The 14,744-nt window shown below is 40.0% G+C and overlaps 1 long non-coding RNA gene across 1 annotated transcript; it reads right to left on the bottom strand.

Annotated features, from left to right (window-relative positions):
- Positions 1-631: 631 nt before the first annotated feature.
- LOC138113587 (uncharacterized) lies at positions 632-1,698 on the bottom strand. Its single transcript, XR_011152271.1, has 3 exons — positions 1,649-1,698; positions 1,059-1,155; positions 632-712 (listed from the first exon to the last, which is right to left on the bottom strand). It is a non-coding gene; the product is annotated as an uncharacterized lncRNA (long non-coding RNA).
- Positions 1,699-14,744: the final 13,046 nt, after the last annotated feature.

The following is a 14,744-nucleotide window of genomic DNA, read 5'->3' as shown; positions in this document are numbered from 1 at the left end:
TAGTCCCTGGGGTGAATGTAGGCTGTATTTTCCCATGGGAGAATTACGGTGTTATTCTGGAGAGTTTTTCAACCAAAAAAAAAGAGAAATTGTGATTATCAGTTGTTGTCTTTGAAAGGCTTTCATAGTTATTGCTGATTACCATCAATCCAACTGAAACTGTGAGTGCAAGGGTGTCTAAAATTTGAGTTGCCAAATAGACACAACAGTTATTAGGGAAACAAAAGTATTTGTGCATCGTTAAAAATAAATATGATTTTGTGCTTGCTTGAGCAACAACCTGGAATGATTCTTCCATAAATTGTGATGAGATTGGAACAGTTTAGTTTGTGAAATTAGTGTTTCTTTAGTCACATTTTGATAGGAGGTAGACTGGTATGTTAGTGGCTCTATGGGAAGAAGTCAGGGTGAGAATTTTACAATTTTTTTCTGCAATTTCCTCATATTCCCCAGGTAGTGGTGAGTACTGGGTTCTGAGGAATCAGAAATACTTCATTTAAAAAGTTAAAAAATAATAAAGACATGCACATTTAAAAAAAAATGCATTATCAGCTTACTGACTGAAAGTCTGCATTTATTGTTTAATTCTAAAGGAAAGCAGCAAAGTCCACTTCAGACCTCCCCAGGCTTGGTTCACTCCTCTCACTCCACTCCAATGAGAGATCTGTACCATGGCAGGAGTCAGAATAGCTCCTTCTTCCTCTGGACCAGTCTGCTGATACACACATAGGAAAAGAGACACTATTCTAAGCTATTTTGGAAGTAACCCATTTCGAAAGTCATAAATCACACAGCTTTAACAGGGCTCTACAGAGTAAACCTATATGCCTGGTCAATATGATAGTCTGTTAATTTGGTAGCAGGAAGAAAATTTATGTTCTGAACCCCTAAGGCTTCAACATTTCAGGAACTTCTGAGGAAAACTCGGAAAAGCTGTTTTGAAAGTGCCAGACAAACCCAACTAGTTATTAGAGATGGACTGTGTTCAGTGGGAACCACAACAGAGAACTGTGTTACAGTAGCTACCTGCCACAAATGTAAATTCATGTAGTACATACCCAAAGTCAGGAACACTGAGGGTTCAGGTGCAGTCATCTTCCAAGCAGATAGGAGTAACAATGGCACTAGTTCTGCACTGCAATCCACACTGGTGTCCTACTGGGAACAACAGGATCTGATCTTTCTCTCTTAGTTCACGGCCTTGGACTTCTGAGAAGATCACAGTGAAGACAGCTCCACAAAATTGTAATATGTCATTCAAGTGGTCTCAAATAATTGTTTTTAACCAACCAAATTATTTTCCTGTATGAGACATCCCCATCTCACTTATCTACCCAAACAATATTGTTAAAGGAGTTTCCATTATCAAAGAGTTCCTTGGCCTCTGTTGGTAGCCTCTAAGCTGTCCTATCATTCTGATAGTGGGTCTTTCCCTCATCTTTAATTTCCCTTAGTCTTAAAACAAGCAAAGCAAAACAAACAAGTAAATGAACAAATAACTCCAAACTAACACCTCAAATCACAACACAATAATTTCATTTACTTTCTAAGTTTCTCTTCATTTTTAAAATACCTAGCCCAGGAAATCCCTTCCTACTCAGTTTTAGAGGAAGGCATTACTTTATTTACATTTACAGCTTTGTTGTACCTTGAGAAGTTCTGCCCATAAGGGAAATACAGAGTTTCTGGGATTCTTCTGACACAGATTGATTCCCAGTCAAACTGCAGAAAAAAAAAGACAGCATCAGTAACTTTCAAAAAGAGGATGAAGCAAGAGCATAAGTTCAGGAATTATCAGCTTTAGTTTGTTTATAGCAGCTGAAGGATTTATAACAGTAGACCTTGTGTGAACACCTCTAAGAATATATTTTTTATCTTTAATCTGTCTGTTGATACCATTCCAACTTTTACTTTACACCACTACATTTTATGATTTCATCATTCAGCCTCTTCCTGCTTCCAACAAGGTGGGATTTTCTGAGCACATCATCAAAAAGTTGAAGGTCAGCCTCAGCCAATACCCTGATGGTTTCTCTGGCCCATACACAGATCTACAGTTTCTCTGGAAGGATTGCCCCCACTCAGCCTGTATGGATCTCCTGCGGGGATTTCTGGTTTCCAGGTTCAGCTGCAAGTGAACCCTTCCTGATAAGCAGGTTGTAGAACTAAGGAATATTGTAATTTGAGAACAACAACAACAAAAAAATTTGTTTCTTTTGCCTTCCTTTAGATGCTTTATCAGATGAAAGCCTGTTCTAACAGGTAACTCACTAGACTCTGAAGATTCAGGTCAATTCCCACTTCATCAGCAGACTCTGTATGTGACCTCCTTAATCTATTCCACAGTACTATTTCACAGCTGTGAAATGGAAAAATTTCCTACTTCAAAATCATGAGAGGAGAGAATGCATCAAGGATTGTGAAATACTCAGCTGTCATGGTGAGGGGGAACTTACAAGCACACAGGCAGTGATACTTCATTTTAAAAGCTGACCCCTGCTTCTGTAGCATTCATAGTCCTTGCTCTTTTAGACTCATCCATTTATACCTTATGATTAATATCAGTAATTTAGCATTTCTATTACCCCCTACTTTATTATAGAAAATACCAAAAAACAATTAAGTAGCTCAAACAGATGTTTACTGGATGGGATTTTACCTTGAGATTACAGCATTTGGGGCATAGGTCTCTCATGCATTTAGAAGCATTTTTCCCCTGGGTGACCCCTTCATTGCTTTACTATATCATAATTAAAACTAAATTGCATCTGGAAAAACAAAATGGTGGACATTTTATGAGGCATTATTCTTGGGCTGGATTTGTTTTGCTTATTCACTGAGCAATTTGTGAAACTCAGTAATTTGCCATGGATATCCCAGTCATTAGCACAAATTATTCTCCTTCTACTGTATTTGCTTTTAACTGCCTTTTGAAATTAATTCATTTTAATTTCTTAAAAATAATTTGTTACTGGATGTTATTTTTCTTAAGAGGGTTTAATTCCTTAAAAGAGTTCTAGGATTGTGATTAAGATGCATATTTAGAGGAGGCATCCTTATATATTCACCTTGGAAATTTATGCTCCATGTATTAAGAAACAGTATGTGCTACATGCTGGGCCACACTTAAATTGCTTGTTTGGGGTAAAACATACTCATATTTGACTTCCCTGTAAACTAGAAGATTATCCAGCATACCTGGGGCAGCACTTACACTGTAACCATACCACATTACTTTCTGGGGAAAAAGCATTCAGGAATGGCCAGGGATCACCCTGGGGATCACACTGAAATCTTAGACATCTTTGTAAATGCGGGACAGTTACACAGATTTTTTTTTTACCAATATTTCTCATATATTAATCTATTTATTGTGAGAGGTATAGAAAGTGCTTCTTCCCCCATTTGGATAATAAAGTTGTACTATGATGAAACAAATAATCTAGTGGAGTGGAGATTAACACTGAACCTTGATCCTCAGCTATAATCACCTGACCAGCACAGCCTACTTTTGAGCAGCTTCTACACCAGTGAAATTTAGAGCATCCATGAAGACCCTGGCAGAACAAATATCTTAACAGTTTAAGCAAGCAATCTCAGAATCAGAGGGAACAGAAAAGCAGCTCCATAGCACTAAAAATATTCTCTGACCTTTGATAAAGCTCTAGGTACCCTTCAGGTCACAGGGCCCACCCACCTCCTGGTGACATTATCGTGACAAAATATCATACTCTTTACACAGAGGCTGAAGCCTTTTTGCTTGGTTGGTTTTTTAATGACAATTCTAGTTATTAATTAAATATGTACTTAGGAGGGACCTGAGTGCAAACTTATACTCTGGTGGCTCCAGTCATATTAAAATTTCAGCCATTAAAGTCAACAAATTAGATTTTTGGAAGGTGACACTCTGACTAAAAGGGAAAAAATAATAATAACAATGGAAATTTGCTTTTTATAATGATTCCTTTCAGTGTAATGTGCCTTGGGCTGTTTAAACTGCTGAATGTCAGTATTTGTCTTCCTTTCAAATCCACCTTCATCCAGTCTCAATAGACTGCCCAGCAGGTATCTATCTATCTATTCATGTCCTTTGGCTGCTCAAAAGTCTCAGTGAGACTTTGAGTACCATAAGGCATCTCTATATCACTTATTTAAATTAGGAAGTGTGTGTATGCACACACACAATACAATACCTGCATACAAGGTAGGGGCATAATTCTAAGGCTTTTGCAGATGAGCCAAAGGAAAACCATCCTCATGGCATGCACCAGTGCAACTGGACAATTCTGAAAACCAAGGTGAGAGAAGCCAGACATCACATCCGCAGATTTACCTTGTTCTCATGGGGCTGGTGAGTGCAACAAGCAGTAGCTCATTTAGTTTATTTATTAAGCACTGGGAATGCACTCCCAAGTGTATGTAACATTGGGAATAAAAGGAGATTGAACTTGCAGGAGTTTTTAGTCTAGGAGAGAGCAAGCAGCAGCTGAGATGCAAAGCAGCAAAGCCAGTGGAATAGGCACATTTCAGTGTGCATTGTTAGTGCCAACAAGGCTGCAGCAGCTGCAAAAGCCATTTGGAAGGAAAGTTTGGAAAGGGTAAAAAAGTAGCTCTTAACATCCTTACTAGTCATCCTTCCTTTTTTCTTCTCTCCAAGTTGGGGGAAAAGAAGGGGTTTGCTTTTGTCAGCACTTAGCAGAAAATCTCCTCAGGAGGAGAGCAAGCACATGGCTGGTCTCCAAGATATTTTTTATGAATTTTATGTTTCCTAAATAAAATAAAAAGGCTTCTGGGGAGTTGACACATTGCAATTTTTGTTTCACAGAGATTCTATTTCTAGTTCTGACTCTTTTCTGAGTAGGTTTTCTCACTATTGGCAAAAAAGGAGTTGAGGAAAAGTATTTGTGGATGTGGAGTTATGTACAGATTTGTGCACAGAAATGGAAAGCTTAAACACCTAAATCTAATGCAGGTGGAGAAAGCTATCAGGTTCTGAGCTTTTAGGACAGTTTTAATGCCATTAGGTAGAAATAGAAATGGACTGACTAGAATATAACATGACAAACTGAAAATACAGCTAAAGCAACATACCAAAGAAGCATGGAAAATGCAGTTGGAAGCAGTGTACCAAGTCCAGAACGACGTTTACAGATGAGGATTTAAAAAAAAAAAAAAAAAAAAAAAAAAAAAAAAAAAAAAAGAAAAAAAAAAGAAAAGCAGAGTATTTTTACAATGTATGATTAGGAACACCAGCCAAATTACTTCCAAGAAGAATACTCTATTTACAGAGATCTCTAAAGGTTCTCTGGGTTCATTCACCTGACTGTATTGTCCAATCACTTCAGTTTAGTTTTCTATCTTCCACATTTGTGGTATATTTGTGGCAGTTAGCCATTCACTGAGGATAATTATTCTCTGAGCAGCAAAGAAATTTCCCCTTTTCCTTACTCACAAAATCTTAGGAGAATAACACATGCCCAGAAGGTAAGAGCTCAAAGCAGAATTAAGCTGGATGCCTGAAGATGGGACCTGACAAAACCAGAGCTTGTGCAGGAGGACAACTGTTATTACTGTGTTATATGTTCACAGTGTATTCCTTCCCAGCAGTTTTCTCATTCTTCCTGCAATCTAGAGAATATCCCTGCATTTGCTATAGCTCTAACCAGAAATTAAACTGTAAACACAGTTCTGGACTTGGTACACTGGAAATGTTCATGCAAGTGCTTCATTTTGTTATATAGATGCAGACAGAGTATCTAGAAGAAAGAAATAGCTGTTTCCCTTTTGCTTTATGAAGCTTTTCACTTCTGACAAGTGGATGAACTAATCTGAGAACTTACTGATGTCCCTGCAAGTTTTCAATTCCATTATTAGAATCATCTGCACTAACTGCTTTGGGAAGTGTTTCCCAGCCCCTCTTGTACTTTTGATAGTGGATAACTGCACCCATATAGAATGGATAGAATGAAGTACAATTTGAAGAATTAACATTTGAATAGTGTTTGTGATTTTCAGACTGAACAGGAGCTAATTAAGAAGTCACAAATTCCAGGAGATGGCATTTCTTTCTACAGTTTTATGTCCTGGTTTTCAAGTGCACCCAGATAGAGCTGGATAAGGAAAACTGGAAGGTGATGTATCAGAAGAGCCATGTGAATTTCTCTCCATGAATCAGTGTTTTTTATTCTAGTTTATCTTTTGTCACAAAACTGATGCCAGCTTCTGGTTCCTCCTTCTAGTTACTCCAGGGCAAGTAGAGGAAGAAGATGCCCAGTCACACACTTTTTTTCCTTTGGTCACACACTCAGAGCTGGAGAAGCTCATGCAGCACAGAAATAACTTTTGTGGAGTTGTTATTATCAAGGAGTCTGATAGGTGACCTCATTGCTCTCTACAGCTTCCTGAGGAAGGGGAGTGGAGAGGGAGATGCTGATCTGTTCTCCTTGATATCCAGTGATGGGACTGGGTAGGAAAAATTCAAATCTGCATCTGGAGAGAAGAGATAGAGGCCCTATCACCACTGTGCCTTGGGAGCTGCATCCTAGAATACAGTGACTCAAAGAAAATTTTGTGAGTTAAGTTGGACAAGCCATGGTGAACACCACACTGGGGTAAGAAATGCTGGTGCATTCCTCATGCTTTACACGCTAGAGCATGGAGACTGCACGTGGAGAAATTATTTATCTCTGTTACATTCATTATGCTGATATTAGAAAACTGCATACACTTTTAATAGATGCATTTAAATCTATTTTAAACACTAGAGGTGTGGGAGGGCAGGGAAATGCCAGATAAATTCCTTCATGACTGGAGAAAATATTTTACAGTAGCAGAAGCACGAAGTTCAGTCTGTTTATTTTATCAGAAAAATAGATTGACAGCTGACTTGATGCCAGCATATAAATATCTTCACAGGAAGAAAATGAAAGGTGCTAGAACAGTATCTTTCTTTTTAAAGCAAGGACGGACATAGATACAATATTTGGAAAGAGAAACCAGACAATTTGAGACAAAAATCAAACTTTTTTTTTTAGACAAAAAATATGGTTAAACCACTAAAGGGAATTATAAAGGAAAACAGTGAACATTTTCACATCAGGACTAGATAGCTTCTTTATATTTTTGTATTTTAGTGAATGCTAAACTTAAGTTGAGACATGGGCAATAAGGTGAAAGTTAATACCTGGTAAGGGTTGGTTTGCCAGCATACATGAGAAAATGATTCTTGCTGACCTGAAACACGGGATTCAAACCTGTCCCATTGCCCATGATGGGCATCCTTAATTCCCTTTGTATTTGTATGATCTTCATAGAATGACCAAATCATTTAGGTCGGAAAAGACCTTTGAAATCATCGAGTCCACCCTATGACCTAACACCACCTTGTCAACCAGACAGACCATTGCACTGAATGACACATCCAGTCTTTTCTTAAACACCTGCAATACAGAGTTCAGATATCCTTTATGGATAAATTTCAACAGTGGAAATTTATTGTCACTTTTGCACTCCCGATTTAGATGTCTGGAAAGAGCAAAGGGTGAGTCAGAAGCCCCTATTTACTGTTTTGGAAATCATTCTCTTGTTCAATAACCTACTGGGGAAAAAAACCAACTAAACAAGTACCAGTAGGAGAAATACTAAGACAACTTTAATGAAAGTTACCAGGGAAATACTATTTCAATGGCTTCTACAGACTTTGTAAACACACTGTTTTCAAGCCCTCTGTTAAACAGAACAACAGCAAAAGCTGTAGCTAGTCCTATTTTAGTGGCTTGAACAACAGTGATAACAAAAAGAGCAGCTTTGCTTTTCCCTTCCAGAAAGCAGCAATGTCAGCTAGAATTGGCAGCCAGCTGAAAATAAAGTGAGGCCCCAAACGGCTGAGAGACAACAGTTGACATTTCCCACACTGCTGTACCTCTAGGCTTCTTTCCCTGTAATTCTGTGCAAAACTTGCCAGCTTTTTGCTGCTATTTGGAAACAGGATTAGGGCAAGTAAAAGTGAACCAGCAATTCAATAATTTGTTGCTCTGCCTTTGTTTGTCTGGTTACTTTTCCAGCATGACAGGATGCATTTCAATTGAAACAGCTGACAGTCTTTGTAAGTCCTCATTGCAACCTTTTTATGGAACACTTTTTTTTCCTTTTTTTTTTTCCCTGCAACCTTTGCTATAAATGCTACATTTTACTGGTAGTAACTGTATTTTTTAAGCATGAACAACATCCTTTGGGACATTTAAGACACAGGGAGAGAGATTATTTCAAGTGTGTATAGTGACTGGGCAAGGGGAAATAGCTTCAAGGGCAGGTTTAGTTTAGATATTAGGAAAAAATTCTTTACCATGAAGATGGTGAGGCCCTGGAACTGGTTGCCCAGACGTTGTGGATGCTGCATCCCTGGAAGCGTTTAAAGCCAGGTTGGATGGAGCAACCCGGTCTAGTGACGAGTGTCCCTACCTCAGGCCAATCTACATTTCTATGAAATAGGTCTCAGTTCTAGGCAATTTTTCTTGGAAACAGAGAATACAGCTCAGAAAAAAAAAACCAACAACAAGAAAAACCGAAAGCCAACCACCCTGGCTGATCCAGAGAATAATCTTCTAGCAGACTGACTTTGTTTCTAGCATGACCACATACCGGACAGAATGTTGTGGAGGGTCAGATGCAGTCACCCATGCTGGAGAGAAGCTCTGCAGATTTCAGTAAAAACTACTTATTGCATAAATTAATATTACCAAGGGAGACAAAATCAGTCCCATAACAAGGGAATATACTTTTACAGAAATTGCATTAGCAAGTTTTGCAAAACAGAAATGAGATTTTGAATACAGAGTTGGGTACAACTACAGCTGAAAGGAATTCAGAAGACGGAGGAGAAAAAATTTAAAAAAGGTTTCATGACAGACAGAGAATATAGAAGATAAGAAGGAAAGATAAGAGTACATATACAGGCAAGGGAATCTGTATAGGGCACTGAAGGGAATGAGCATTGTCTTAAATTTATTGAAGAAACAGGGTCTGGATGAGGCCCCCTGAATTACATATTCAGAACACCAAGCTAAGGTTATTTGAGCTCTTGCACTTCTGATAGACAAGGATAAGATAAGACTTCAGCTGGAAAGAATTAGAGCAATAGCATAGAAGCCCATGCTGGAGACTAAAGAAGATTTCTGAGAAAGAAAACCAGAATCATAACTTTATTATTAGACTTTGTGCTAGGAGACAAGACAGTAGCACCCAATGTGCCTTTGAGAGAACTTGGAAAATTATGATGGGATGGAAGCTAAGGGAATTTGCATCAGTGGAGGAAAAAGTGAACTGGAGCAATGGTCCTAAATGAGAACATTGAAAAGCCCCTTGGATCAGGGCTCTGCAAAAGGCTATCCAGCTTCAACACAGGGACAGTGCACAAACAGATGAGATCATTCACAGTTTCAATGAAAAGGCAAGCTGGCAGATTTTTTTAAAACACAGGTGACTGAAAGGTTCACCTAGATTGTTACTTCTTTAAAGGATGAGTTCTTGTCCTCTCTCATTAAAGATCTTTTGAATTAACTCCCCTGAGCTAATACATTTATAAGTGAACAAGTATTAATTTAAAATATGACAGTAGGACTGAGGAATTCAAATCTAAATATGGTATTCAGGAAGAAGACTCAACAACAAAAAACCAATTTATTAGTATAAAAGAAGTATGGAAGAAAGGTGTTGTAAGACAAAAAGAAGTCAAAGTCAAAGTAAAATGGTAGAAGAAAACCCAATAAAAATAAAGATGATGCCTTAAGCACCATTCAGAGAGAACAATTGGGGTTTTGACAGAAATCAGTAGAAAGGGGGACTGCACCAAGGACTAATAAAGATGAGCCCAGAGAAATAATCAAAAAACAGTGAAGACATCAAAACGCTTTAAATCTTTTTTTTTTCCAATTAACTGTTCTTAACAAAAAATCAAGTTTTTCTTTAATTAATTTTGCTTTTTTTCCTCTTTTGTGATAAAACTGAAGAACAAAATAGTCAATCTTTTTGGTTTTAATATAGCATTTTACTTCAACTAATTCTCAAGGGCAACGTGGAAACGGAAAAGGACTTCATTTTGGAGCAAAAATGTTATATTGATTTTTGAAACTAGTGTACCTGGTTACTTTTTGAGCTATGCAACCCAAAAATTATATGAAATTTTTAAATATGAAGAGATAAGAAAGATGGCATTAAAGACAAATCCCATATGTTTGGAAACTACCAAACTTGCAAAGTGAATAAGCAAGAGCTTCATTTCTTAGAGGTTGAGAGTATTAGAATGAACAACCCTGGTGTAAGTCACTGAGTAGCAAAATGCAGAATCAATCTTTCCAGACTTACTAGTCTAATGCAGCTCCAAAATCAGCTTAATGTAGCGAAATCAGTCAGCAGATCGTCACACACCAGGGTTTTTAGGAGAGTAAGTCAGAGCAAACTGTGTCCTGACTGGCATGTGTTTTTTTCTTGCAGCCAGTAACAGATGCTATAAGAGAACTCTGGGCTGTTTTGCATACACCAGGGCTGAATCCAGGATGCATCCTTATTACCTCTGTTATCTAAATGGATATTTGTTTCTGAGAGTGTCTAGGCTGTAACATGTAAGTGTGAAATAAATGAGAAAAGCATACAGGATTTAGAGACAGGAAACTCCGTGGAGACAAATGGAAAGGTAATTGCGCAGGAGAACAAAGGGATTTATGTAAATGCACCTGGGTACCTTAGGTGAACGTTTCAGTGACTGCATCTCCCCATGCAAGGGAATTCAACTTTTGAACTCTCTCTCCCAACACTTTCTTTTTAATCTTGTTTTTTTCCACAGATTTTTGGCTTTAATTGTGCAGATCTGAGACCTTAAAGATGTTGTTTGCTGTTAATGATGATACACAAAGCTGACATGAGGTCAGAACTTAATTAATTTCAGCTCTTTTACTACTTCTAGAAGGCAGCAGGAGAGGGGAAAAGATGAATACTTTATGTCTTTCGAAAAACCAACAACAATTATTTTAAATAAAAAGACCTTCTCTCTCCAGGAGTAACAAAATGTAGTGTACAGAAATAGATGGCACAATTTGTGACTGTGTGAATTTTTTATGAAGACGTATTTCCACATTTGCTTCTCCTGAATCATGTGAGTTACAAGCAAGGTTTCTGATAATTGTCTTATTTTTGTGGCTCTGACTGAGTACTGCTAATTCCATTTTCAAATAATGTATCCTTAAGTGGCACATGTATGTTTGTGTCCTAGGAACCCATCAGTAGAAAAAAATATTGAGTATAATTGATCCAGTTTTGACAGCCACAGAATACAGTATTTTGTTGGCATATGCAATTGGTACATTTGTCTATATCTCCTCAGCCTAGGAAAGAAAATATTCTGGACTTCTGGTCAGCTTCTGTGGCAAACATTATCAGTAAAAAGCAACAGAGTTGTGCCAATCACAGTAAAAAGTTTCCTCTGAAAGTCTTTCATGCTAGAATAGAAGCTTTTTCAAAAAACATTGCTGTATGTGAAACTACTTGCTTTCATTATAATCAGAGCTTGCTTTTTAAAGTACACTAGAAAAACAGTATACTTGTATTTTAGCAACAAACAGGTATTTTTATTCTGTCATAATATCTTCAGGTACATGAAGACAGTTTATATTCTGTTTCTGTTCAGGCCTATGAACCCAGTTCTGTGCTGAGGTTACGTAGCTACTATGAAGTAGCTACATAAGCACATGAGCTATGAGTCTGCAAAATAGACACCATATTGCATCTTGGGTGGTGTAGTAATTCCCCTGGCTGTTAAAAATGACAAGGCAGATGAACTAACAGGAGGGGAGAGTGTGTCTTTTCCTGAAAAGTAAAAAAAAAATGAACCAACTAAATCTCAAACTTACACAGAAGAGAGTATAGAAGGAACTAGTACTCTTAAAGCTTTCTCTGGTGATGGGTACCAATAGATAGATTGTCTTTTTCTCTCTACCAGAATGTCAGTGCAAAAATAATAATGCCCACAAATACATTCTCTGCCAGAGTGACATTTCATCATCTGCAGTACTGGTCCCTTAGGTCCCTCCAGAAAATCCTGGGCTTATGTGCATGTCATGGAATTTATCTTTCTCATACTTCCTCCCTTTATCTCTTCCTCTTTCCCTCTGTCTGCCTTTCTTTTCTTCTCTGTCCCACTCCATCTCTCTTTCTTTCCTTTCCTCTCCCCCCTCCTCTCATATTTTCCTAGTTAAAATGTCAGGGGATCATTCTCTGCTGTAGCAGGTTGGGTTTGTAACCGGGCAGAAACACCAATTTAGTGTAGTGGTTTGGTCCAAGATACTCATTACTGTTTATCTTCTGTGAGATAAGAATTAGGAGAAACGCAAAGCAGGCACCAAACTTGAAAGAATATAAAGAACTTTATTAACAGACCTAAAAGAAGAAAAAAAAAATCATACCACACCTTCAGAACTCTTCTCCTCCCCCCACCTTCCTCCCTTCTCCCACTGACAATGTAAAAAGACAACCCTTAAGATGTTCAGTCAGTTTACCACTTCCATAATAACCTTGTTCAGTCCATTTAGGAAGAGGAGTCTCTCTGCTCGCATGTGAGTCCCTTCCCCCGACTTGCAGCTTTTCCCACAACTGCTTTCAAGGGTCCACTCTTGAAGGTTTTTGGGGTACAATTTTAAGGTTGAGCCATTCAGAAACAAAGGTCCTCTTCACCCATCTCTGGGAGCATTTCATCTCTAAGAAATCTCTGGGAGCATCTCTAGGAACGGAGGTTTTCTCCTTTCCCATTTGGAACAAAAGTCCTCATCGCTTCCATCTCTCCCTGTTCAAACTTCTCATGAAATTTCAGCTGTGTCAGTATCTGCCTATCTCAGCGCAGGTGCTTTTGCTAACAAGCATGAATTGAACACTCCACTCCCCATATCTTCATGAAATTACAACGGGTACTCTGATGCATCATAGCTTTACAACAGAATTTCAGCTTTAAGCATCTTCTCTTTCTCTTCCCTCAGGTTTTCAGCTCTTCACAGCAATAAAAAGGTTAATCGCACCTCGGCCTTGCAGCTGGAATGTTGCTTATCTCTGTCGGTCACATAACCTCTGCCCACAGCAGGGCAGCTTTAGCTGAAATCTTGGCTTGGGCGGGGGGGAGCCGAGCTGCTCCAGCTGCCCACAGCAGGGCAGTGGGGGGGGGGTTCCATGGCTGGAACAGGCCCATGGCTCCAGGCTGGCCGTGGCCTGGCCCAGCCTGGCCCGAGCAGGGCCTGGCCGGGCCTGCTGGCCGCCACACAGGGCCCGCAGCCACCTGTCCCAGCGCCGGAAACGAGAGAGAGAGACTCTGCCTCGGAGTTTCCTATTCTTAAGTGTGTATCACAGAGGCGGTCACAATTTTAAGTGGCTCAAAGAATTGTCCATATTCAAACTGGCCAGCTGATAGGTTCTATCAGGTCCCAGAGGAAGCTGTAAGCACCCCTTAGCAAGGACATCCCTTCCAGGACTATGCTTGCTAACCCATGACACTGCCTGTGTGCTTGTGCACAGAGGATATGGGCAGGACCATTATCTGTTCAAAATGCTACAGCTCAGCTTCCAGCCACGACTGGAAGGAATACTGGGTTGGCTGAGGAAGTCAGTCAGAGAGGAGAGAGCATCCGAGCAAGTTTTAGTGATGGCTAATGTGCAAAAGCCTTGTATGCTAAATGCACGTATGTGGCAGTAGCAGGCAGTAGGTCTGGTGCTCGATGGGTGACACTGTATGTGGCTGTAAGCCATGCAGGGGCCACCTGACAGCCTTGGATTAGAAACTGGCCAACAGCGTCCTTGGCCAAGGTGGAGGATGCCGTGTGTGAATAAGAGTGGGAACACGAACCAGGGCCGAGCAGGGCTGCAAGGCCACTGATTCATCACATGCAATAGAGGTAATCTGAGGAGGACTCACACCTTAGGAACTGATGGCCATAGATCCTGCTCTTTCGGTGTGAGTGCAAACCCAGGAAACCAGGGCTTGATATTGTCAGGAAAGAAGAGAAAGGACCAGCTTCCAGCTAGTGGGATTAATACAGTCAGCTCTCTTAGCAAGAGGATTTAGATGGCCTGAATGGGCTGCGGTGTCATGCCAAGGACATGCTGCATGTGAGCAAACTGGAGCACAGGGACATGGGGTGACAGAGAGCAGCTGCAGTCTGGTATTGGGACAGGGATTGTCCCACTGCGGCAGCTTTGTTCAGGGGATTCACAAGAAAGGAGTCACTGGGAAAGCAGGAGGGCCCAGAACAGCTTCTGGAAAGGTTGGCAGGCCCAGGGGGCACTGCACACATCCTGAGCTGTGCTCTCCTGACTAACTCCATGTTGAGGGCTGGTCTGGGCTTGGCGGGTGGGCAGCTTGGCTCTGAAGATGGCATTAGGAGCACTGTGACAGCACTGAGCAGAGACAAGGTGTGCAAGCAGCATGTTCAGCATTCAGAGGCAAACCCATGTGCCATGTAAATGGCCAGAAGGCACAAGGCAACAAGTTTCAGCTAAAACCATTTCTTGGCAGCTTCCCCAAAGAGACAAGGATGGTGCCTGACCTGTTCTCACTGCCCCATACTAGGAGAATTGGTGTCCTCTTCAAGGCCTCTCTGACTCAGAAACATAACCTAGCATACAGCACATACCCACACATGGATACAGGCACTGCCAAACCGGGGCCTGCAGTCACTCCTTCGGATCAAGAGCATTATTTCAGCCTTTCC

This window comes from Aphelocoma coerulescens, chromosome 1 (genome assembly GCF_041296385.1).
Source record: "Aphelocoma coerulescens isolate FSJ_1873_10779 chromosome 1, UR_Acoe_1.0, whole genome shotgun sequence".
NCBI lineage: Eukaryota > Metazoa > Chordata > Aves > Passeriformes > Corvidae > Aphelocoma > Aphelocoma coerulescens.
This window is presented reverse-complemented; position numbering and strand designations above follow the sequence as displayed.